Source organism: Balaenoptera physalus, assembly GCF_965194825.1.
Source record: "Balaenoptera physalus genome assembly, chromosome: 2".
Taxonomy (NCBI): Eukaryota; Metazoa; Chordata; class Mammalia; order Artiodactyla; family Balaenopteridae; genus Balaenoptera; species Balaenoptera physalus.
This window is the reverse complement of record NC_138883.1, coordinates 4,544,170-4,566,931: the sequence shown is the minus strand read 5'-3', so window position 1 is coordinate 4,566,931 and position 22,762 is coordinate 4,544,170. Positions and strand designations below refer to the sequence as shown.

Here is a 22,762-nt window from a genome sequence, read left to right as displayed (position 1 = left end):
GTGTCAGGCACGACCCTGGGCACGGGGCCCCTAATACTGACTTTGTTCCTTATGGGGTAGGCGTGTTCTGGTCTCACAGCTTTAACGGGGGTTCAGAGAGCTCAGTTCAGGAAGGAAGAGGCGGAGGCAGTGTTCAAAGCCAGGCTCAGGCTTTCTTCCCTCCACTGGTGGACGGAGGGGCACGAGCCGATGCCCTGGGTGCAGTGGGCAGTGGCCATTTGGGGCCCCTGAGGACTGGAGGGGCCACTTTCATTACATGGCCCGACAGGAGCCCAGACCAAAGGAATGGGGACCTCGGTGTCTCCCCTCCGTCTCCCCGAAAATCTCACGCGGTCACCCCCAACTCATTTTGGCTAATGTGGTTGTGGGCAGAGGGACAGGACAGCTGGCCCAGGACCTGCTAATTATAGCCGCTCAAGTATTTGAGCAGAGCTACTGAGTCGTCCATGTCATGTTTTTTTCTTGCAGGCAAGCAAACCCTTTAACCTCTCTTCCTGAGCGCTGGCCCAGGCCCCGTTCATTGCCCAGGCCCCCCAGGGGGAGGTCAGCATGAGATCCCCACCCCGAGTCTTACCTTTGATGCAAGCGATCAGTGGCTCTGCTCCTGTCCCGTCAACTGGAACTTCGCTTCTTTCTAGAAAGTTATTGGATAAATGGGTTTCTTTAAGTATGAAAGCCTAGGTTTGGGAGGCGCGTGCCCTCTCCACAGTAGCAACCACGGTCCACTCCAGCCTCTGTCCTGCTTTTCTCATGGGACTATATCACGTCATGTGATACAGTCCCCCCATCGCTACGTTTGGGTGCCTCCGTGATATTTCTTGAGTACTTACTATGTGCCAGGCACTGTGTTCATTCCTTTAGTCCTCAGAATACCCTGTGAAGGTGTTAGTTTTTATCCCCATTTTGCAGAAGAGGAGCCTGAGGCCCAGAGACAAACCTCAGACCCTATGGGCCGATCTCACTTCTGTAACTGGGACTGACCCAGGCCGCACATCTCGTCGGTCTCAGGGCCCGCGTGTCAAGCCAGCTAAGGTCCACGCTGGCGGCACTTGGGTCCTGCCTTTGCTCTGTGACTCCTGAGCTCTCGGCAAGCCCCCTGTTCTTGCTGGACCCCTGTGGTGTTTTGTTCTGCGTCTGCACTAGCTACTCGTTCCTTCACTCCTCCCCCTCAGCACACAGTAGAGTAGGGCTGCCGGCAGCAGGTGAGGCCCGGGGCAGCGGCTCAGAGAGGTGGCCTGCGCCTCTGCCAGGGGACCTGGTGGGCATTTTCTCTTCTCCCCTCCCAGGTGGCGGAGAGGTGAGATGACGGCTTTCTCCAGGAAGGGAGTAGATGCCTGGCCCAGGATCGAATAGAAAGGTCTGAAAAATGATTTTTTTAAATCCCTGATTTGTACATTTGAACAATTTGTAAATGTATAGAGTCCTCAGGAGGGAACTAACTCAAGCCCTTTGTTCTGCAGGTGAGGCTCACTGCCCCCCGGCGGGCAGTGGGTCGGTGGGTTCCCGAGGCCAGGGTGTGGCCCAGCCCTGGCCCCCAGGATGGCACACCTGCCCAGAGGAGAGTGAGGCCCTCCTAGGCTGACCTTGAAGCAGACCAGGTACGTATGCCCTGCTCTGTCACACTGACAGCCTCTTTGGGAGGTAGGGCCCTCAAAGACTGGGGGTGTCACACAACCTTAAGATAGTAATATAATTAAAAATCCAGAACGACACCGTTACTGTTGTCTGTCCGTTATACATCCCCCCAGGGAGGTGTTAAAATCTCTCACCGTAATACAGAGGGATGCCTACAACTGGGGTATCTGTGATGGGGGCTTAAGGGGTCTGCTCGGGGGGGCAGAGAGGGTGGGCTCCCCTGGGAGGAGGTGGGTGGCCTTGGACTGTAATTCCCCTCGCCTGCTCTGGTAGGATGGGGACAGCCATCTTCAAGTGTCGGCTTGATGCTTTTAATGAAGTAAAATATAAAATGCCTGGCACATAGTAGGTGCTCAACATATGCAAAAATGGTTCTTATTTCAGGTGGATCTGTCCCCTAACTGTGCTTTTGAAAGCCCTTCTCATTTTTGTAGAGTCCAGAGGGGAACAGGGAGGGTTAGACAGGTCAGCGTTGGGTCCAGAGGGCCTTTTCTTGAGTCAACCCTGTAACTTTATTGGCATCGTGGGATTTATGTAGCCTTTCTGAGGAATGAACATCTTCAGGTGGAATTACCCCTGTCCGGAGGCAGACACAGGTAACCTGGGTACTGTATTTTATTTTTATTTATCATAAAAATCTTTTGTATCTGCAAAACTATGATAAGCATCTCAAAGCATTCACCAGGACCAAACCCTGTCCAAAATAAAACACCATGTAATAAATAGCAGAGGCTCACGTGCGGGAAAGGTGATTAAGAGCCGGCGGAGGGCTGGCTAACCTGTGCTCACATTTCTTCTGCCCAAAGTCATGGTTGAAAATAAGTGTCTGCCTGGCAGAGGGGAGAGAACTCCAGAAGGTCCTGCCTGTGTTAGCTTAGGGAGGGGGAGACATTAACCAGCTAACTAATCTGTGCAGAGGGAGGCCAGGACAAAACCTGATTTCAGGCTGCTTTGGGTTTCAAGTTGGCTTAGTTTTGTGCTCTTGGGCTCTCCGAGCCTTGATGTCTTTATCTGCGGATAAAGGGTCTTCCCAGTCGCACACTTATTAGTCCGTGCCTGCGACAGCTGGAGGGGGCCTGTGGAGCTGGGTCTGAAGCTTAGTGTGCAAGCAGGGGTTGGGGTGCCTGGGGGAGAGAAGGGGTTCTGATGGGAAGTCGGGGTGCGGTGTGCTACCCGGAACGTGAAGGGGGGCAGGCAAGGGCCTGCAAGGCTGCACCCCATTCTCAGGGAGCTGACATGTTAGCCACACACCCTGTTGGTTAGAACTGGGGCGTGGGCAATGTGACAGCTGTGGGTTCCGCCCGGCTGGGAGGCTGCCGGTGCACGTGGGCTACAGGGCCGCTGCTCCCCAGAGGCTCCCGTGTACCCTTCGCCCAGGACTGTCTCGTGTCACATTCTCCCGAGTCCTCATTCTAGTTAGCTGATCCCTGAGAACACGGGCCAGGGCATTAGCTTTCGGGCCTCTTAAAGACCAGAAAGGAAAGTCCTCCCCGATGGGTGCCTTGCGGACACCCGCTCCGTGGCTCTGGAGGGATTTGGGGCCTGTGGGTGGTGCAGTCACAGCCAGCAGGCACTCACCTGCTGGCCTCATGTCACTGACACGCCACTCGGAGGCCCAGGGCTCCAGTTTTAGAACGTAGAAAATTCAGAAAAGAATGATCTGGGAGATACAATAAATCCCTCGTGTCTGCAGAACTTGTTTGGGGGAGATATGCCCACTCCTGATCCAGCAGTCAAAATGCTCTTCCTTTTGTATTTGTTAAAAAAAAAAAGCTAAAAGCTAACAGAAACCCCACACACAAACACAGCAAAACAAAACAAAACCCACACACAAAATGTTTATTTTAATTATGCAAGAAATGCATTGATAATTAATACACTCATTACCGAAAATCAAACACTGCGGATAAAAGCTAAAGTCATCGTCAACTCCTTCCTCCATCTCAGTTCCCCCCCACCCCCCAATCACCACCATTTTAACTCTTGTTGTCAGAGTCAGGTGTCTGGTTCCAGATTTTTTTTTTTTTTTCCTGTGCATTTGCATATGTATCTAAATAGACTCTCCAATATATGATTCTTTTTTTTTTTTTTAACGGAAACTATATCACCATGTACATTTCTTTTTGCACAGCTTGTTTTTCTTCACTCAAGAATGTGCTTGGAGATCATAAAAGATAAACACCATTCCTTATAACAGCACCTTAGTAGCCTGTAATCCGTACACACCGAAGTTGAGTTAACTACCTCGCTGCTGTCACTAAAGCTCCGGGTCCTTACCCGGTGGGGCTGGCTTGTGGAAGCAGGTGTAAGTAATTGCCAAGGTCTGGATTTGAGGAGTGGGCTCACAAGTGTTTATGACATTATTACAAATGAATATATGAATGCATAAATTAGCAAAATGAAAGCGGGACATGCCTGGACCAATGATGAGAAAGTGTTTGTGAACAAAGGATCATGATTAATCCAGTTCTGCGCAAAATACTGAGGTCCATTAAAAGACAATAGGTCTCGGCTGTTTCATTCTTTTTAAGAGCTGTTTAATATTCCGGGGTGTGTTTGCACCATTGTTGATTAGAGCTTCCTCTATTGTTGAAAATCCCAGCTGGAAGTCTGCTGGGGTAGGCCAGTGTGAGCATATAGATGCTTTGGTCAAAGTCCTAGTCATCGGGGTGGGTCACGGGTCCATGTGTGCTCGTTATATTATTTAAGAAAATAAATAAGGAAGATACATAAAATAAAAGAGGTCCTGGCATAGATAAATGAGGAGAGCATGTCACGAACCGAGGTTTTAGTTAATGTGATTTTGCTGAACTGACGCCTGCTAAAAAAGATCTAAGCCGTCCTGTTTTAGTTTTGTTGTTGTTGTTATTGCTAACGACCCTGCAGTGAGCATTCTTGTAGCTAAATCTGTAAACACGTCCCTGACTGTTCTTTTCGTCCAGCTTCTTAGAGGTGGGATAGCTAGATTACATGGTTTGCAGCGAAGTTTATTTTCACTGAGTGATCTTTCTAACATGCCATTTTGACCTTGTTGCTGTCTTGCTTTAAATCCTCCATCTGACTTCCCGGAGTGTCTGGGACGTGGTCCAAGAGCCTTAGCCTGGCATGTAAGACCCTTCAGGGTCTGGCTGGAAGCTCCCCAGCCTCGTGCCCCTTCCCCATGCATACACACACACACACACACACACACACACACACACACACACATGCACACACACACGTGTGCTAGGCACACAGCAGCCCCTACCAGCTACCTTCTCCTCTCTGCGTGTGCCCTGCCTTTTACCCTTCGGGGCTCCGGCCAAGCCGTCCCAGCCAGCTTCTCCTCGGCGCTTAAGACAAGGCTTGAAATGTCCCCTAGGGTGAACCCAAATTTAAGAGGCACCCATGCCCCCCAACACCTCATGCTAAAGTTCAGCAAAGCATAGTCTGTGGAATCGTGATGACTCATTGACATGTTTGCCTCGTCTAGGAGAACGTTTTACATTTTTCTCGAATTCATGAGACTGGCCGCATGTTAATCACCCCCTTTCCTTTGTCCCTTTCCAGTGCCCTTGGCTCCCATGTTGCCTGGATCCGACTTCCCCTAACTGAAAACCGCCTCATATTCCCCCGGGCCCATGGGCAGCTTCAGAGGACTGAGCCGTATGCTCGGTGGCGCTGGGTGAGTCCTCAGAACGCTGTCACACTGCAGATGCACACCCGGGGGGCCAGGCTGGCATCCCCACCGCCCCGAGCTGCTCTGTCCCACCCTCCTGGGTGCACACGCCAGGCTCCCCCGGGCCCTGGAACCCTGTGTCCTGGGGTGCATGGGTGGGGGTGCTACGTCTCAGGGTTGGAGTGCCAGTGATGGGTTTTCAGGACATAGGTATATCCTGGAAACGGTTGATTGCATCTTTTGTGACCTGCTCCTTGCCAGAGAGAAAAGGGGGTTCTGGAACACGAGGAGGAGCCGTGACGTAGCACGTGACAGCAGGGCCACCAGCTGGGGTGATGGGGATGCCCTGGGGAGAGGACAGGGTTAAGAGTGGTGCTTCTACCTTTGGGACACGGTCATGTTCTAGAAAGAGCGCAGGCTTCCGGGTAGAGGGGCCGCGACGCCAAGTCTGCATCACCCCTGGGGGCGGAGGACTCCACCTGCTTGCTGGGAAGAACAGGAGCGCCAGCCTGTTCAGGGTTTTGGTCCCCTCTGTTTCCCTGGGGTTGGGGATGGGGAGGAAGCACCCCAAGAGGGCAGCCATCTCGAGCACAAACCTGGCTACAGGGCAGACATAGAGCTGTGTGTCTTTGGCAAATCTCCCAAGAATTTCTGTGCCTTGGTTTCCTGATATTAAAGGAAGGAATCATAATCGCCCACACAGAGTACTGAGCGGCCGAGTGAGACAATAGCACGATTAAGTCACGCTGCACAGCAGCCGGCATGCGGTACCCAGCAAAAACCAGCAGCCTTTCCCATCTCGTCCTGTCCGAAGTCCTTAACCCTCCGTCCAGAGACACAGGCAGCTCCTTTTCAGGGCAGAGAGACCCACAGGGGAAGACACCAAGGCCAAGAGGGCAAGTGACCAGGGAGGAACTGCCCTGCTCCTCTCGCCCCAGCGCAGACACCTTCCCAAGGGAAACGCGGGCCTTTCCTCGAACCCTGGGGGGCTGGGGAAGGGGCTGCCCCCCGCCGGCTTTAATTGGGCTCTCCTAAAAAGTTTGGCGATAGTTTATTTTATTTTTTTATAAATATATATAAAATGTCAGACTGCTCTTCAGGCAGATTTTTTAGGCTCGTATTTTATAGACTTTGGCAAGGGCGGTTCGGAAGAAACAGTGGTTACAGTCTCCAGAGGTTAATAATTCCTGGAAAAACTTCTGGCTAAACCTGACTTCTCCTAAATTTCACAGAAACTGCTCCCTGGGCCGGGCCCAGCCTAAATGAGGTTTCTGTGCATCGATGCAGCCTTACCTAGTGGGAGCGTGACTTGCCTTTTACACAGAAGTGAACTTCCTCGGCCACCGAGCACAGAGACCCCTCTCTCCTAAATTTTCAGTTTATTTACTCTGGAGCGTGGGCTTGGTCAGACACACGTCTCACCCCGGGGTGTTTCTCTGTGCTGTTAGTGGAGCTGTCCGTGCCTCTAGCCTGGAGCCCCGTCCATCCCTGATGTCCTCGTGCCTGGGTGAGGATGCCAGGCTCTGTTTGTGTCTGGGGCAAAAGGAACCATTAGTGGGAAGCCCCTCTCTAGCCAGGCTGCCCCATGGCCTCTGCCCCGTTAGAGTTTTGGGCAGGTGACTTTTCAAATCCACACCAAAGCTCTTTTGAACCCTTTGCTGCTACCCCGATCAGAAACCGGTATTTGCAAAATTTCCCACGTGCGTGATTTCTTCTGCCGCATCCCCCCTCCCCCCGCCCCACCTCCATGTGATGCCGCAGAGGCTGTGACGCACTTGTAAATACTTTACCAAACATTGTCACATCGACAGTTTCAAAGCCATCTTTTAATTGATTGAAACAACAGCAACGACGGAAAACAACCAAACCTCACCACCCCCAACTCCCCTCCCACCCCCACCTCCCCGAAGCTCTGAGAAAGCAAACAGTTTCTCCCAGGGCTGCTCCCAGCTCCTGAGCCGGGCGGTGGGGCAGTCTGTCTGTCTGTCTGTCTGCGGAGCCAGCCCGCACTCTCCACCTGCAGCACGATGCTGCCCCCCCTCGGCGGGTCAGAGCAGCTGTCAGGACCCCGAGGCTGGCAGACAGCGCCCGCCCAGGGAAGACTGGGCTGTCAGGAGTGGGGCAGTTAGGCAGTGGTGACAAGGGTGCCATCCCTGAGTACCTGGGTGCCTTTGTCGTCTTACCCGAATCTTTCTGCCCTGTGGCGGTGCACCCCTGCCCCCGAGGCTGAGCGAGGGCAGCCTGGTCATTTCAGACAAGGAACCCGGGCTGGTCCCTCAGCCAGCCTGTCTCTCTCTCTCTCTCTCTCACACACACACACACACACACACACACACACACCACACACACACACACACACACACACACACGTGTGCGCGCGCGCGCTCAGTGCCTGCACTGGGAACAAAGACAAGAAAACTCCTTTAGAAACTGCAGAACAGAGCCTCGTCTAGTGGGGGTCCCCTGATAAAGGCCCCATCCACCCAGAGTTCCTGGGAACTGAGCCCCCATGAATGGGCCTGGAGGGCCAGCGCCCGACATCAGCGTGGGCCGCATTCATCGACAGGCAGGCCCCTCGGCCCCGGCGCCGGGCGAGGGGCTTTCACGAGTCCCCGGAGCATCGAAGTAACGGTCCAGCAGCCGGCCGAATCCGGGGCTGCGGCCCAGCCTCCAGGAAAGGGCCCTGGTTTTCCCATGACCGGGCCAGCCCCGCTACTCGCCACACCCCCCTCCTTCTGTCCCCCCCACCCCCAGCCAGGAAGGCTCCCCCCAGCCCTGTGCACCAGCCTGTTGCCCCAGAGAGGACCCGGGCCAGCCTTTCTGGGCCTGGGAGCGGGGCGGGCACTTGGCCACTCCAGGTGGGCCGGCCCTTGAGATGGGGAGTTGGCCGCAGGACAGCTCCCCCCTCCCCCCTCCGGCCCCGCACTCACCCCCATTCTCTCCGCTCCTCTCCCTCACTGCCTCATCGACACAGAAGCACTCCACCGGCCATCTCGGTGCCTTTGCCACTGAGCTCGGGGCCGGGGACACGGGAGAGTCTGGGCATCCTTGCTCTGACCCCAGCCTGCCTTCTCCGTGGCCAGCCCCGCTCGGGACCTAGTGCTGCAGCAGCTTCTCGAAGGCCTAGACGTGCGGGCTGCCAGCCCGGGCAGGGAGCCGTGCTGCAGCCTCCTGGCCAAGTACCGGCCTGCCTCTCTCTGCTCGGATGCCGCCCGTAACAGGGAGCGCCCTCTCTCCCCAAGCAGCCCGCTCGGGGCTCGCACACCGAGCCGCTTTGCCGAGCCCTCCCTGCTTTCTGCATCTGCCTCCGCGGCTCCGACGCAGCCCCCTCGCCCCCTCTGCCCTCGGCTCTTTGCAGGCAGCAAGCTCCTTCTCAGTCCTCTCTTTTCCGTGCTCGGTAGCGAGCCCTCCATCCACCGTGGGATCAGGCTTGGGGTCCCCTGGCCCCGTCCGATCTCGGCCGTCTACACCTGTCCCGGGGCGCCTCTGCCCCTGCCCGCCCGCATCCGGGACGGAGCCCTTTGCCCTGCTGTTCTGCAGAGAGCCCAGGGGAGGGCGCGGGTCTCCCCTCCCGGGTCCAGCTGCTCTGTAGCTATCTGTTAAGCGGCTTCTGAGCCCTCTCGGTGTTTTATGGCCCCTTTGCCAGTTGCCAGGGAGAACGCTCTCTATGCAAACCCCCTGCCTTTTCCGCAGGAGCCGCTGGCGGCCAGGCCGGCCCTGGTCAGCCCGCAGCGGCGGCAACGGTGGCGGCAGGCGCCCGCAGCGGGGCTGGGGGCTCCCAGGCCCCACTCCCCGCCCTCTAGCTGGGAGACCACACAATTCCCCTTTCTTTTCAGAGCCTCGGTTTTTCCTCTGTGAAGTGGAGATGAGAGGGGCTCCCACACCGGCTCGAAGGGAGGCTAAATGAGATAAGAGTAGCCCAACACGCATCAGAGAGTTCATCAGTGCTCGTGGGGTAGACGGTGGGACCCGGGGAGGGACGCACGCGTGTAACAAGTGTCGCAGGAAAGAAAACAGTCTGGCCTTTGGAGACCCTGCTCCGAATACAGACAGGAACCTCACCAGGCAGAGACCCCTCTGCCGGCTCCATCGCACAAATCAAGTCAGCCAGAGGAAGCCTCTGGCCTGTGAGCTCACAGTAGATGCAGAAGGCGGCAGAAAAGACGTGCAAGCCCACATCTGCCTTTAATAGAGCAAGAATTTGCATTTATACAGCAGCACGAGGGGACCCTGGGGTAAGGCAGAAAGGAACATTTTTCCCGGCTGCTCCCTAGAAGGGCCGGCTTAGACGGGGGGTGTCTGGGGAAGAGAAGCCCAGTGGAGTCCAGGCACCCCACAGACTGTGGGGTGCAGTCATCCTTCCGGGCACTCATTCTCCAAACCAACGCAGAGCACCTACCTTCCTGGGCCCAGACCCGAGTGGAAGGCTGGACACGGAGCAGTGCCGATCGGCTGGCTTCTTGTCCTCGAAGCTCAGTCTGGGGTGGGGGGAAAGAGACAGGGGATAAGTCACTGTAAATCAAGTGATGAAGGGGGGATGAAGCAGCTGAGATCATGGAGTCCTGTCTTCTAGGGGACAAGCCCTGAGCCGGGCTGCCTACCTAGGACTTACCCCAGCAGGAACTCTGAGCACCAGCCTCAAAAATCCCCATTTGATTGATGAAGAAACTGAGGCAGGGAAAGACAAAGTCCCATACTCACTGTCTCTCAGCTGGTGTGAGGCCGGGCTGGGATGGAACCCCAGTCCCTCCGAGGCTCCCCACCACACCCTGCTGCTGAAGACAGCTCAGCGAGGCTGTGCTGAGTGCTGGGGGGGGGGTGTGGGTGGGCAGGGGATGGATTGATTAGTTATAAGCACCTCCCAGCGGTGCTTGAGATCCCAGCTCCTCTGTGGCCCAATCCGTTTGAAGGGCAGATTCAAAATTAGGTGGTAGCACCTATGGGCAGAGGCTTATGAAAATGGCATTATTAACCTGATGCGGAGGGGGCCCTGCCCACCTCCAGGCGGCTTGCAGATAGAGGGGGCTGGGGCTTGTTTGTGTGGACAGGGGGTTGGAGGGGAGGGAGCACATCCGGGGGGCCCACCAGGGCTGCCTCCTGGGGAGGACGAGCTTTGGCGAGAATGAGGGCCTGCTGGCTGAGAGGGGCAGCCCCTCACTCAGGCAAATGCCCAAGCTGGAGCCCACTCTCCAGGGCAGGATCCCCTGCGCCTTCTCCGACACAGACTAGGACGATGGGCCCCCCTGCACCTCGGTTTCCCCATCCGAGTGAGATGGAGATGAAAACCATCGTCACTGCAGGGAAAGCTCCGGTCCCACACCTTCCCTCCAGCCCCCTACCATGGTGACCGCCCCCGGACACCTGTCTGCCTGTCGGAGAAGTGTTCAACAGGAGAGTTCCACATCCAGGAGGGAGAGAGGGGAGATGTGGAAGGGAGAAAGGAGAGGGGGCTGATGTCCCCAACTCAGAGAGGCTGCTCTGCGTTGGGTAGGAGTTGGGCCACTTCAGATTTGTGCCAACTCACGGTGCAGTGGAATCAGTCTGAATTCTTCAGACACCAGCCGAGCGTCTGTGGCGCCCCCAAGTGCCACAAGGGGGCTGCCTGGGCCACATTTTTAAGCCCGGAAAGTGAGGAGGGGGAGACAGACAGCGGGGATCGGCGCTTTTTGCTTTTGCGGCGGCGATTTTGATTTCCATTGCGGCCCCGATGCGTGCATGCATGCGGGGGCCGGGCCCTGCCCTGGGCTGGGGGCAGCCAGGAGGGGGTGACCCACCCTACCTTGGGGGTGACTGCAGGCTGCGGCCCTCCCTCACCGAGGGCCGAGCTGCAATGCAGCAGGCTGCCGGGAGGGTCCGGGGAGCTGTCCGGTGGCCGGCTTTCCAAAGTGGGAAAGGAAGGCTGCGGGAGGGAGCATTTCCTGGAGGGGCAGAGGGTGGAGAGGCGCCCAGGAAGCAGACTGCGCGGAGAGTCTGGCAGCTGCAGGACGGCTGGAGAGGGGAGAGGCGGGGGGCAGGGGTGAGGGGCCCCGGGGGTTTGGGGAGATTGGTGTGGACCTGGGCTCGAGCGTGAGTCAGTTCCCAGTGATGTGACTGACAGAGAAGAGGGAGGCTTAGGTGGGGCAGAGAGGGACTGAGGATGGTGAGGCCAGCTTGGCACACAGTTTTAGGACAAAAACCACCACCTCTTGTCCTGCCAGAAAGAGCCAAAAAATAAAAAATAAATAAAAGCATCTGACAAGCTAGACAGCTGAATCCTTCCCAGCCTGGCTGAGCTGGTCCCAGGGAAGGAGTCTTCAGGTGGCCAGCTCTGCCTTGGAGAAGGGAGGCTTCTGCAGGCCCTTTTAGAGCCAGAAGAGGTTGCATGGGGCCCGGAGGACCTGGGGAGTGGGGGAGAGGGGCCAGGGAGGGGGCAGGAGGGCCTAGGAAAGGGACCAGGAGGCCCCGGGGGAGACAGGAGGGCCTGGGAAGGGGCTGGAGGGTCTAGGGGGGAGCAGGATCGTCTGGGAGGTAGGGGCTGGGGTAGCAGTTGGGGGTCTGGCTCTGCAGTGCCCTGCAGCCTTGCACTTTCTCCTTAATCTCCCCAACTTAGAATGGTTTCCTTCCACTGACCCAGGCCCCTTTCTCGCCCCCTTTCCACTCTGAGGCATTTTTTTGCCTTTGAATCAGCTCCCTAACACCCTCCAGGATTTAGCTTAGACCCTGGGCCCCTTTGCCCTTTGAAAAGGCTTCCCCTCTCCTACCTCCTCAGCTCCTGCACTTTATTTTTACACGATGATTTTAAAAACCTTTAATTAGGAGAAATTTCAAACAACACAAAAGTAGAGAAAACGGTACATATTTTCATCGCAATTTACACACTTTTCATACTGCTGCCACCGTCAACTCTCAGCCCCGCTCATTCTATCCAAACCTCATACTGTCCTTCTACTACCCCCACCTGCCCCCAGACCACTCTGAAGCAAATTCCAGACACCATACCCTTTCCTCCAGCATTCTTCAGTGTGTATCTCTAAAAAAGAAGGACTCTTTTTCTGTTTTGAAAACATAACCACAATGCCATTATCACAGTTAAAAAATTAACAGCATTTTCTTAATGTCATCCAATAGCTATTCAGCATTCAAATAGGCCCCAATTGACTGATAAATTTCCTTTACAGTTGGCTTGTTCAAATCAGTGTCCAAATTCTTTCCTGCACCTTCAGGGGGCACTGGGATTATAGAAGGTAAATGCAGTTACAAATCCAGGGGTTTGAATATCTAGTCTCTCCTTAAGTGAGTAACTCAACCTCAGCAAACTTTAGTTTTCTCACAGAAAATGGGGCAAATTCTGGGTCTCTGCTAGGGTCATTTAGAGGATTAGAGATAATGCATATGAAGCCCCCAGCCCTGTATCTAATACATAACAGACACTCAGCTGTAGCTGCTAGGATTATTCTTTTTTTTCCTGGAGACTTCTAAAGGGGACTTGGGCTGGGGTAGGCAAATCAGAGTTGGCAATCGTCCACAAAACAAAAGGCTCCTGGCAGTCCAGGCCCCCTGAGAGATTAAGACAGTACGTGCACCACATCCCAACATGGCAGCCTGCAGTCCGGGGGTCTGGGACCTCCCAGCTGGCTCGCAACTCCGCTGCCCAACAGCAGACAGCAGCTGCCGCCACTGGGGGCCCACTGGGGATCCCACAGGTTGCCAATCCACTAGATGGCACTCTCTGCTGTGCGTCCAGGAGGGACCACTACCCCAACCTGCTCTGGCCACCGCCCAGCTCTGGGTGCCACAGGGTGTTGCATGCCACTGAAACACTGCAGATAATTTCTGAAAAGCATTTCTCAATATGTCATGCAAGATACAGCAGTTTTCTTTCTGTGTAAATCCCAGCCTGATTGCAGGCGCAGAGGGAATGAGCATTTCATGATCATTTGCTCAGGTCAGGCACTGGTATGTCCACTCTCTCTTGAAATCCTCGCCCCAGCTACATCTGATTTCCCTTGATTTTACAGATGAGAGGACTTTGAGAGGTTAGTGACTTGTCCAAGGTCAGTTAGGAAGCAGGACCCAGGGTTCCAATCCAGGTTTGTCTGTTTCCTCCGCATAATGGAAAGGCAGAAGGATGGATGTTAGGTCTGTTGGATGGATGGAAGCCTGCATCAGGATGCAGAAGTAGAGAGATGGCTGGCTGGCTGGCTGATGAAGGCTGGTGAGATGGGTGAATGAATGAAAGTGCAGAGGGTGGACGGATGGATGAATGGGAGAGAATAGTCAGTTTCTCACCAAGATCGAAGGCTCACTTGATTTGTGAAGAGAGGTTTCCTCTGAGGGGAGCTTGCTGGTAAAGCTGTGCTGCCTCTGAGCATACTCACTGGCTCAGGGGGCTCTGGGACAACAGGTGGGCTGCCAGCTGATAGGGACCAAGTTCCAGTTCTGGTGCTAGAGCTGCTCAGTTGCAGCTCTCAGTCCCAGCTGCTTTCACAAGCACTGAGAAACAGAAGACAGCCTCCTTTCCCCTGACTCTCCTGGGTGACTAAGCCCTAAGCCCAACCCCATGCTCAGTCTTTTTCTAGTTCATCGGCATAGCTTTCTGTCCTCTAAATCATCAGGACCACCCTCCATGGCCGCAGTTACCATCCTCAATCAAAATAAAAGGAAACTGAGGTTTAGAAGTGGTAAGTGCCTTGCCCCACATCGTGTAGGGGGCGAGTGCAGAACCAGGATTTGAACCCTAGTCTACTCTTCTAACAAACCCATACCCTTTTCCCATTTTCTTTTCTCTGTGACTGTGCCTGAAAAAGTCTGCACTCCTTGGGGTTCACCCATGTCAGACTCACCTTCCTGGCCTGTCAGGGAGCTGGCCTTCCACCCCCCAGACTTTAAATTTATTTCTCAAGTAACACCTTCTCTAGTTTATCCTACTTGTAACTATCACACATGCAGGGATCAAACATATCACTGACCTCCTGCAGTACAATTATCAAGTTACAAATTAAATTTCTGGTAGCTCAGATTATGACTGAATGCTCAGAGAAGCAGATGTAGACTCTAGAGCCCGAAAGGCTGCAAGGCAAGGAGAGAGGGAGTCAGACAGAGGGCTGGAGGGCAATTCAGCTAGTGTCCCCAAAGATCTGACTTAAATTCAGCAGATATGTTTCGATAATCTGCTTATGGGCTAAGCCATGTTACACACATCCAAGATGCTCAGATTTCAATCCCAGCTCTGCCATTTACTAGTTTTGTGAGTTTGGACAAAGTGTTTAACCTCTGTGCCTCAGTTTCCTCAGTTGTAATACGAAAATACCAATAGTACCTTATTAATGGGTACTTGAAGATTAAATGAGTCAAATATTTAAAGTGCTTGAAACAATGTTTCCCATTTGGTGAGGATGCAATAAATATTTCATTATAATTAAAATTATAATTGTTATCACTTTTCCTTGAGATGGCATTTAATATCTCTGACTGGTAAGAATCATTACCCACTTTTTACAGACAGCTGAATAGGTGCCCGTAGAGGTGTATGAGCCTTTGCCTTTGGAGAGGGGAGTCAGTGAAATAGAAATATAAATTGAAGACTAGACAATTTCAGTTCTCGTTATGGAAACAAGAGCTATACGCACCAATTGAACATGATCCGTCTTATAAAAGATTAAGCCCTGGAATAGGTGAAACTCCTCTGAAGGGATTTTCTTGGGGGTATTGAGAGTTTTAATGAGGTTGGATGGGAGTTGAGAAGAAGCTGAGTAGGTGAAGGGCAAGAGGAAGAATTACAATTCTCTTGGTTCAACTTCATGGCTTCTAGAAGCAGTGGGCAAGTTTCCCATATACGCTCTGACCAAACTTCTTTTCCTACATATTTTTTGGGGGGGGTGGGGGGTAGAAAATAGCCACATTAGACATGTTTCTTGTTTGGTCTTTTGAGGGTGGCCAGTTGGAACAAAGCATAGTTCTAGTTGAGTCTCACACCGTGTGGGGCATGAGGATTGGTGACCTGCGCCCATTCCTGGGCAGAACATTTGCAACTTTAGCCTAGGTGACGTGTGACTGCACGTGAGGATGGCACCGGGGGTGGGGGGTGAGGGCATTTGGATGCTCTAACAGCCAGGTGACAGAAGATGGGTTTAGCATCTCTGCTGACTTGCTGGGCCACGTTGGGCGGATGATCCCAGCATGACCTAATCCCAGAATCTGTGCAAGTCCTGTGGGAACTGACACCACTGCATCTCCTCCAAGACAGTTTACTTATTCATTCAGGATTAGCGGTACATCCTGGAGATGCCCTGTGCTCCTGGGGATGCCTGTGTGGGAGGTGAAACAAGCCCTCCTATTTGCCCACACATGCATGTACACGCTTACCTTGTAGGCTGAGAGTCGGGTATCAGAGAGCAAGAAATGCCACAAAAATGAGGCATTGGGGCTAACTGGGGAAGAGACACTGGGGCCAGACTTCCCGCACTGGCTGCCTTGCTCAGCATCTTCCTAACTCTGTGACCACTTGTAAGTCGCTTAACTTCTCTGAGCCTCCATTTTCTCATGTGTAAAATGGGGCTAATCATGTCTTTGCTCAAATATCACCTTCTCAGTGAGACTTTCGCCTTCTTGTTGCTTTCTATCACTCCTTTTTTCCGCTTTCTTTTTCTCCATAGTTCTCATCACCATCTTATATCCTGTATATAGTACTTGTTTAATTTGAATATTGTCTGTTCCTGTCTCCACCCACAAGGAAGTTAGCTCTCAGATTTTGTCTGTTTCATTCATTGCTGTCTCCCCTGGCCTGTACCTGGCACAAAATGCATGCTCAAAACTTTTTTTGGGGAAAAAAAAAAGACATGCTGTTGAATTGTTCCAGAGTATTGTCAGTGCCTGCAAAGCAGGCAGCATGGTGCCTGGTGGAGTGTTCATTCAGTGAATATTGGCTAATTTTGATTATTATGTCTTCTTCACAGGACTGTTGTGAGGATCAAACAAGATAATGTATGCGAAGGCATGCTGTGAATTCTGCGTGCCCAGGGCAGGAGGTACAGCATTAATGATCCTCTGCTACTTTGAGGGGACTTACACAACTTTATGCTTTTCATTTTCACACCACCTGGGAGGGAGGGAAGCCCGAGAGATCACTGCCCCCTGAGGCTCAGCACGGGGAAGGGCCTTGCTGGAGGCTCACAGTGGGCTCAAGGCAGAGGCAGGAGTCTGCGTTGGGCTCCCCAGCCTCTAGGGGTCTTTCTACGTCTCCCTTATGTAAGTCCCCACGTGGGTATATTTATGTACCTATTACATTATATATACATCTACATGATGGAAGTATGTTTTAACTTGTCATTTAGTTTTTATTTTTGATGCCTCAGAGTTGCTCTGAGGCCAGCGTGCTGGGAACCCACCAGGACAGTCTGGGAGGGTAGGAAGGAAGCTGGCTGTGTCTTGTCAGTAAGGGTCACAGTTGTTTTGGTTTCTGGGAAACAATGTGAACATCAAGAATCCCATGGCAGGGACTCCCCCGAAGGCAGCCCCATTTCATGAAATGAATTTTAGTTTTCCAAAGCGCATCCCTTAGTTGGATTTCTGTTTTCCAGGGCACTTGTTTAAGCTTTGATGCCGGGTCCAAAAAGAACAGATCCCAACAATTTCCTGCCCGTGGCCCATCCTTTCCGAAACACTCAGCTTGGCCTGAGCATCGAGATCATTCGTTTCTCTAATCAGATCGGGGGCCGTTGGACCCGCAGGGTGGGCGGCGTGGGGCGGGGGAAGGGCAGGGTGAGCGCAGGGTGGGAGCTGCTTGAGGAACGGTCGGTAGTCAAATGCACCCTCACGTTGGACCCTCGAGGGTGTTGCTGTCCTCAGTCGACCAGTCGCACAAGTCGGGGCACAAGGCAGAGAAGCCAGGTCACGTCTCTGCAGTTACACAGCTCACGAGTGCCTGCTGGGGTGGAACCTGGTCTGTCTGTCTGTCTAGCACCACAGCTGCTGCAGAGGGAAGAAAGATTTGGGGGATGGGCTCAGAGCCTGGGCTGGGAGGCGGGGGGGTCACCTGGCTGACTTTGGCATGAAAATAATAGCTGATTCTGCTTAGGGACTAGGGCTGTGACTGCAGGTGGGAAAACAGGCACAGAGAGGTTGGTTAACTTTCCTGATGTGGCTCAGCTAGTCAGGATTTGAGGCTGGATTTGAGGCAGGCGGTGTGATGCCAACATATGTGCTTTAACCATTGGCCCACAGTGCCTCACGGCTGTGAGCACAGATTAAGAGGGCACGTGGAGTTCAAGGATCTGGGTTCGAGTCCTCCTACCACCCCCCTGTTGGGAGTGCTTGTAAGTCAATCATATGTATTTAATTCTCCCTCTTGACAAGGCGCTGCAGAGGCCCAGCCAGCCACTGAACCACGGAAAATATTTTTTAAGAATACATATGTGATAAAATTGTACATATATAAAAGGGGAAGGGGAGGATACACAGGAGATTTGAGAGTGATTATTTAAGGTAGAGGGCAGCAGGGGACTAAGGGGGCGGAGCACAGGAGGTGGGGGCAGTGCGTGGTTATTGTACTGCTTTTAATAATCGGTAAAATAAGAGAGGCATGTCAGGAGCAGGAATGAGAGCGGGTTGCGAACCAAGGATTGAGATGAATTCTCCACAACCGAGGGACATGAAAAAAGAGATCAGAGTGGTTTGTGGTCCTTCATTTTATTATTAAAAATAATAAAAGAATAAAGAAATACTGTCATAACGGCCTTGAGTAGCACAATGGTGAAAACGTGTTCTGCATAAAAGGTGGTGATGAATCCAGGTCTGCTAACCTGACATTAACGAGCAAAAAAGGTCTGGGCAATTTTCTTCTTTTCATGGGGATTTGTGTTCCATAGAATGGGCACACTGGGGTTTCTCCGCTGGACAGGATCTTGGCTCTGGGGAAAGACACTGTAGACAGGTATAAGCGGGGATTAATGGGTGTTCGCTGCATAGTTACAAATGAATGAATGCACAGATCCAATTAAAGAGAGCCAAGCTTACACCACGGATGAGAATGTGTTTTCAGACAAGTGTTATGAGTAATCTAGTTCTACCCAACAGTAGTTATTAAAAATAATAGTACAAACACCCAGTAGGTTCTAGGCTGTTGGGACTGTGGGTAGGAAGCATATTAATGGGTAGATAGAACGGTCATTGGTCTTGGGCTGAATGGTGGCTTCAGGTGTTCTTGATATATTGTTAAGAATGAATTAGATGAGAATAAAATACATGACAAAATGAAAGAGAGCCAAGAGCAGACCACCAAAGATCATGTTTTATGGCTTATGGCTTAAGGTTAATCCATTTATGGACAATGGTGGACTACTTAAAACAACAAAGCCAAAGCTCTTACCTCTCTGGATAAGAGGCATTGGTCTATAAGGACTAATTGATGTTTTTGTTGTGGGTTAGTGCTGAGCTCCTGTGTGGTTATTGTGTTTCAAAAAATAAGTAAAAACAATAAAAAGGACAAGTAGGAAACAAGGATGAGATTATATCTGGAATCAAAGATGATTATTACTTTAATTCTGCATAGCCGAGTTCATTAGGAAGAAGATCTGGGCTGGTTCTTCTGAGTTAGAAGCATAGAGACAGATGCTTGTAATAGCCATTATTCTTGCTTTTGATTAGGGTGGTGAATTCATACATGTTTATTGTAATAAATACAGTTATTGAATGGAGAAATATGTACAATGAGAGCTAGGCTTGGGCCAATGATGAGACTGTGTCACGTGATTAATACTATGCTGCCCCCCCGACAGCCGTTAGAAAATATCTAGGTTGTTTCATCCTTCTGAATATCTGCCTTGTGTTCCACAGAATGGAGGCCCCAGAGTGGGTCTAATGACACTCTGTTGATGAAGATCTTGGCTGTGACTTCTGTGGGAAATGAGCCATGGACCAACCAACGTGAGTGATGGTTAGTGTTGTTTTACGGTTGGGTGGTTGGTTGATGGGTGTGTATGCGCTATTAAACATGAATGGACACAAATAAAATCAAAGATGGCCAAGCATAGACCAATGATGAGACTCTGTCATGAAGCCGGGTGATGAATCTCATTTGGCATAACTGTCAGCAAATTAAAAAATAATATCACTGGGCTCTTCTCTGTGTAGTAAATGAGCAGATAAAAACAAATGATTATATATGAATCATTATGTTAATTTTATATATGTATATGTATGATTCCATTATACATTAATATATGTTTATATAAATATAATTGTTACTTTTTCTTATTCTTGGGGTGAATGATGTGCTCATGTATGTTTACTGATTTATTAAAAGAAAAGGATGCATGCATAAATAAAATCAAAGAGGTCAAGCATGGACTAATGAAGACAATGTATCAAGACCCAAGACTTATGATTACACAATTCTGCAAATTTGAGGGACGTTAAAACAACAAAAAAATTCTATACTATTTCATGTATTTTAATAGCATTCTACTATTAATTTATACACTATGGTTTATATAAACACTTTCCTGTGGGTGAAGTTTAGACTGTTAACTCAGTGAGAGATGCACATAGAAATGAAAAGAATTGGTAGTTTATTATATTTTGGGTAAGATTCATGGGTGTTCTTTTAGGATTTTTTTAAAAGGGATAAATAAAATTCAAAAGGGCAAAGCACAGACCAATGAGGATAACGTTTCATACACTAAGGCTGATTAATTCAATTCTACACAAGTGAGACTCATTAAAAATGATCCAGGCTGTTCATTCTTTTAAACGGTTGCTTTCTGTTGCATGAAATGGACACACCATAGTTTATATAATCATGCAACATTTATGAGAATTTTGACTCTTATTTGGGTGGATAAGGTAAAGAAAATGTAAGTAATAGTTGACATTCTTAAATCTTCAGCTGGAAAGTGGTTTAAGGGTGATGATAAGTAAGTAAATGAATGAATGAACAAATTAATGAATAAAACGAGAGGCCGATAACGATAATGTTTCATTATCCCAGAAATAAAATTATTCTAATTCTGTACATTCCAGGTCCATTTAAAGTATGTGTTGGTTAAGGAGCAGATATTCATTATTCCTGTTTTTGCATGGTGGTGTGTTGCATGTTAATTTCAGTGCTTAAAAAAATTAGTAAATGTATAAAGTACAAAGAAGCCAAAACGGAGACTGGTGATGAGAATGACCCAAAGATTAGAGTATTACAGTTAATTTAGTTCTGTGCTCTTGACTGCCATAAAAATAGTATGTTTTATTCCTTTTACCAGATATTTTGTATTTCACAGTGTATATATACCTAGTTTATTTAAACATCCTTCCATGGAGAAAGATCTAGGTTATTAACTCACTGAGCAAGGAGCACAAAAGGAGATGAAAGATAACGTCAGTGTTCTACCTGTGGAGTATGAGACTGGGTTTATGGTTGCTAATTAAAACTCCTTTAGAAATGATCGACTCAAACCTGAGAGAATCAGCATAGACCAATGATTAAGAATTATGATTAATCCCCTCTAGCTTCATTAGAAAGAGTTCTAGACTATTACCTAAGGGTAAAAAATGTATGTTAGTGCTGTCCAATAGAAATTTCTGCACTGATGGACATGGTCTGTAATTTGTTCTGTTCAATATGGTAGCCATTAGTTACATGTGACTACTGAGCACTTAAAATGTGGCCGGTGTGCATGGGGAGCTGAATTTTTAATTTTACTTTATTTTTATTAATTTGAATTTAAATAGTCATATGTGGATAATGGCTACTCTATTAGTTGCATTGGATGGTTGGTTAATGAGAGTTTCTTGAATATTAGGTATGAATAATTAAATATATGAATTAATAAAGAGGGTTGATTATGGGCCAGAGATGAGAATATACCATGAGAAAAAGATTATAATTAATCCAGTTCTGCACAACTGAGATTCACTGGCAAAAAGTCTTTGGTTCATGAAAAATAGACATAGGCTTATTCATTTATTTTATCAACTATGAAGTATTACTTTGAATGTGTGCCCCATAGTTTATGTGAACATTTCTCTAATATTGAAGATCTATGTATTTTGGTGAGAGAAGATCAAAAATTTATTGTCAAAGTTGTAGCTGGTGAGTTGAATAGTGGTTTTGCAGATATTCATTATATTATTATTTATTTAAAAAAATGAATAATAAATAATAGAGAGTCCATGTGTGGTGCAAGGAAGACAGTATGACATGTACCAACGTTTGTGATTAATACATAAATAATAACTGTGGTCCATAAATAAAACATCTCTTTTACATTTTTTGGTGAGGAACATACAGACAGATGTACCTAATTGTCAATATACATATAGGAGTAAGCAAGGACCAATGAAAAAAGTATATCACGAACCAAATATTTATATTAATACATTTCTGAACAACTGAAACTCATTTTATAAAGGTCTTTGTTCCTCTCCATTTATGGGTAAGAACTACGAAGATTTATCTACCTATCCTTTATATCCATACATATTATATATACATATATTATAGATGTGGATAAAAATTATAGTTTTTCTTAGGTTTGATGGTACATTCATGGTGATTTCATTGACTATATTATAAAAAAAAACCAATACATGGATAAATTCTTAAAAATAAGAGGAAGGAAATGTATGAGTTAGTCATTGTTGTGGCAGTGCTGCATAACAAGTATCCCACAATTTCACTGACTTACAAAACAGCAATTATTACAACAATAACAATATTTATTTCGCACATATGGGTCTGTGGGTATCTTGAAGCAGTTGTGCTCCAGGCTGTGGGTTGGGTTCACATCTGCCCAACTTGCCTTCTTTTTCAAGGTTCTTAGATAAAGGAGTTGTAGTGTCTGGGCCATGCTCTTCTCACAGTGAAAGCTTGAAGCTCCAGAGGGCAAGCAAAACCACCCCTGCACATTTAAAGACTGCTTTGACATGGTTTAAGTCATATCCACTCATACTCCATTGGGCAATGCAAGTCATACGGCACAGCATCAGTGGTGTGGGGAAGGATAGTCTTCCTATAGAGGATAGGGAAGGGAGAGGGAATATTTGCTGAAAAATGACATAACTTACCCCATTTCTCCCAACTGGTGAGAAATATTTACTTCATGTTCCTACATGAAATACAATCATTCTCTCTTCAAAGCGTCCCAGAAGTCCATGAAACCAGTGCTTTAGTTTGTAGTCCAGAGCATCTTGATTCACTTCTGGTTGGGATGTGACTCTTCTTAATTCAGAGACTTATAAATCAGAGGCGGGTTATCTGTCCCCACATGGTAAACATACTGTGTTGGAAACACCCCCACTTGCAAAGGGAGAAAATGGGAGGCACAAAGCCATTCATTCCAACTCTGCTGGGCAAAAGATGTGAGCTCTCCTACCTGCAGCTGTCACCTGTATAGGAGGGAGAACAAAGGTGGATGTTGGTAATGGCCACCATTCGTATCCTTCTTGTAGGTGATCCGTTCAATGATGTTCATTGACATAAACGTTGAGAGTCATTAATTA

At 49.6% G+C, this 22,762-nt stretch overlaps 1 long non-coding RNA gene across 4 annotated transcripts in view; it reads left to right on the top strand.

Moving 5' to 3' along the window:
- Window positions 1–1,605: 1,605 nt before the first annotated feature.
- Window positions 1,606–22,762, top strand: part of LOC309654398 — a 40,285-nt gene continuing 19,128 nt past the window's right edge. Inside the window, exons 1-3 of one of the 4 annotated variants that reach the window (XR_014260222.1) lie at window positions 1,606–3,940; window positions 5,185–5,299; window positions 16,228–19,195. This is a non-coding gene — a long non-coding RNA (uncharacterized lncRNA). Of the gene's footprint in view, window positions 5,300–12,983; window positions 19,196–22,762 lie in introns of those variants that run through there. The other 3 variants (XR_014260223.1, XR_014260224.1, XR_014260225.1) reach the window with 3 other exon arrangements.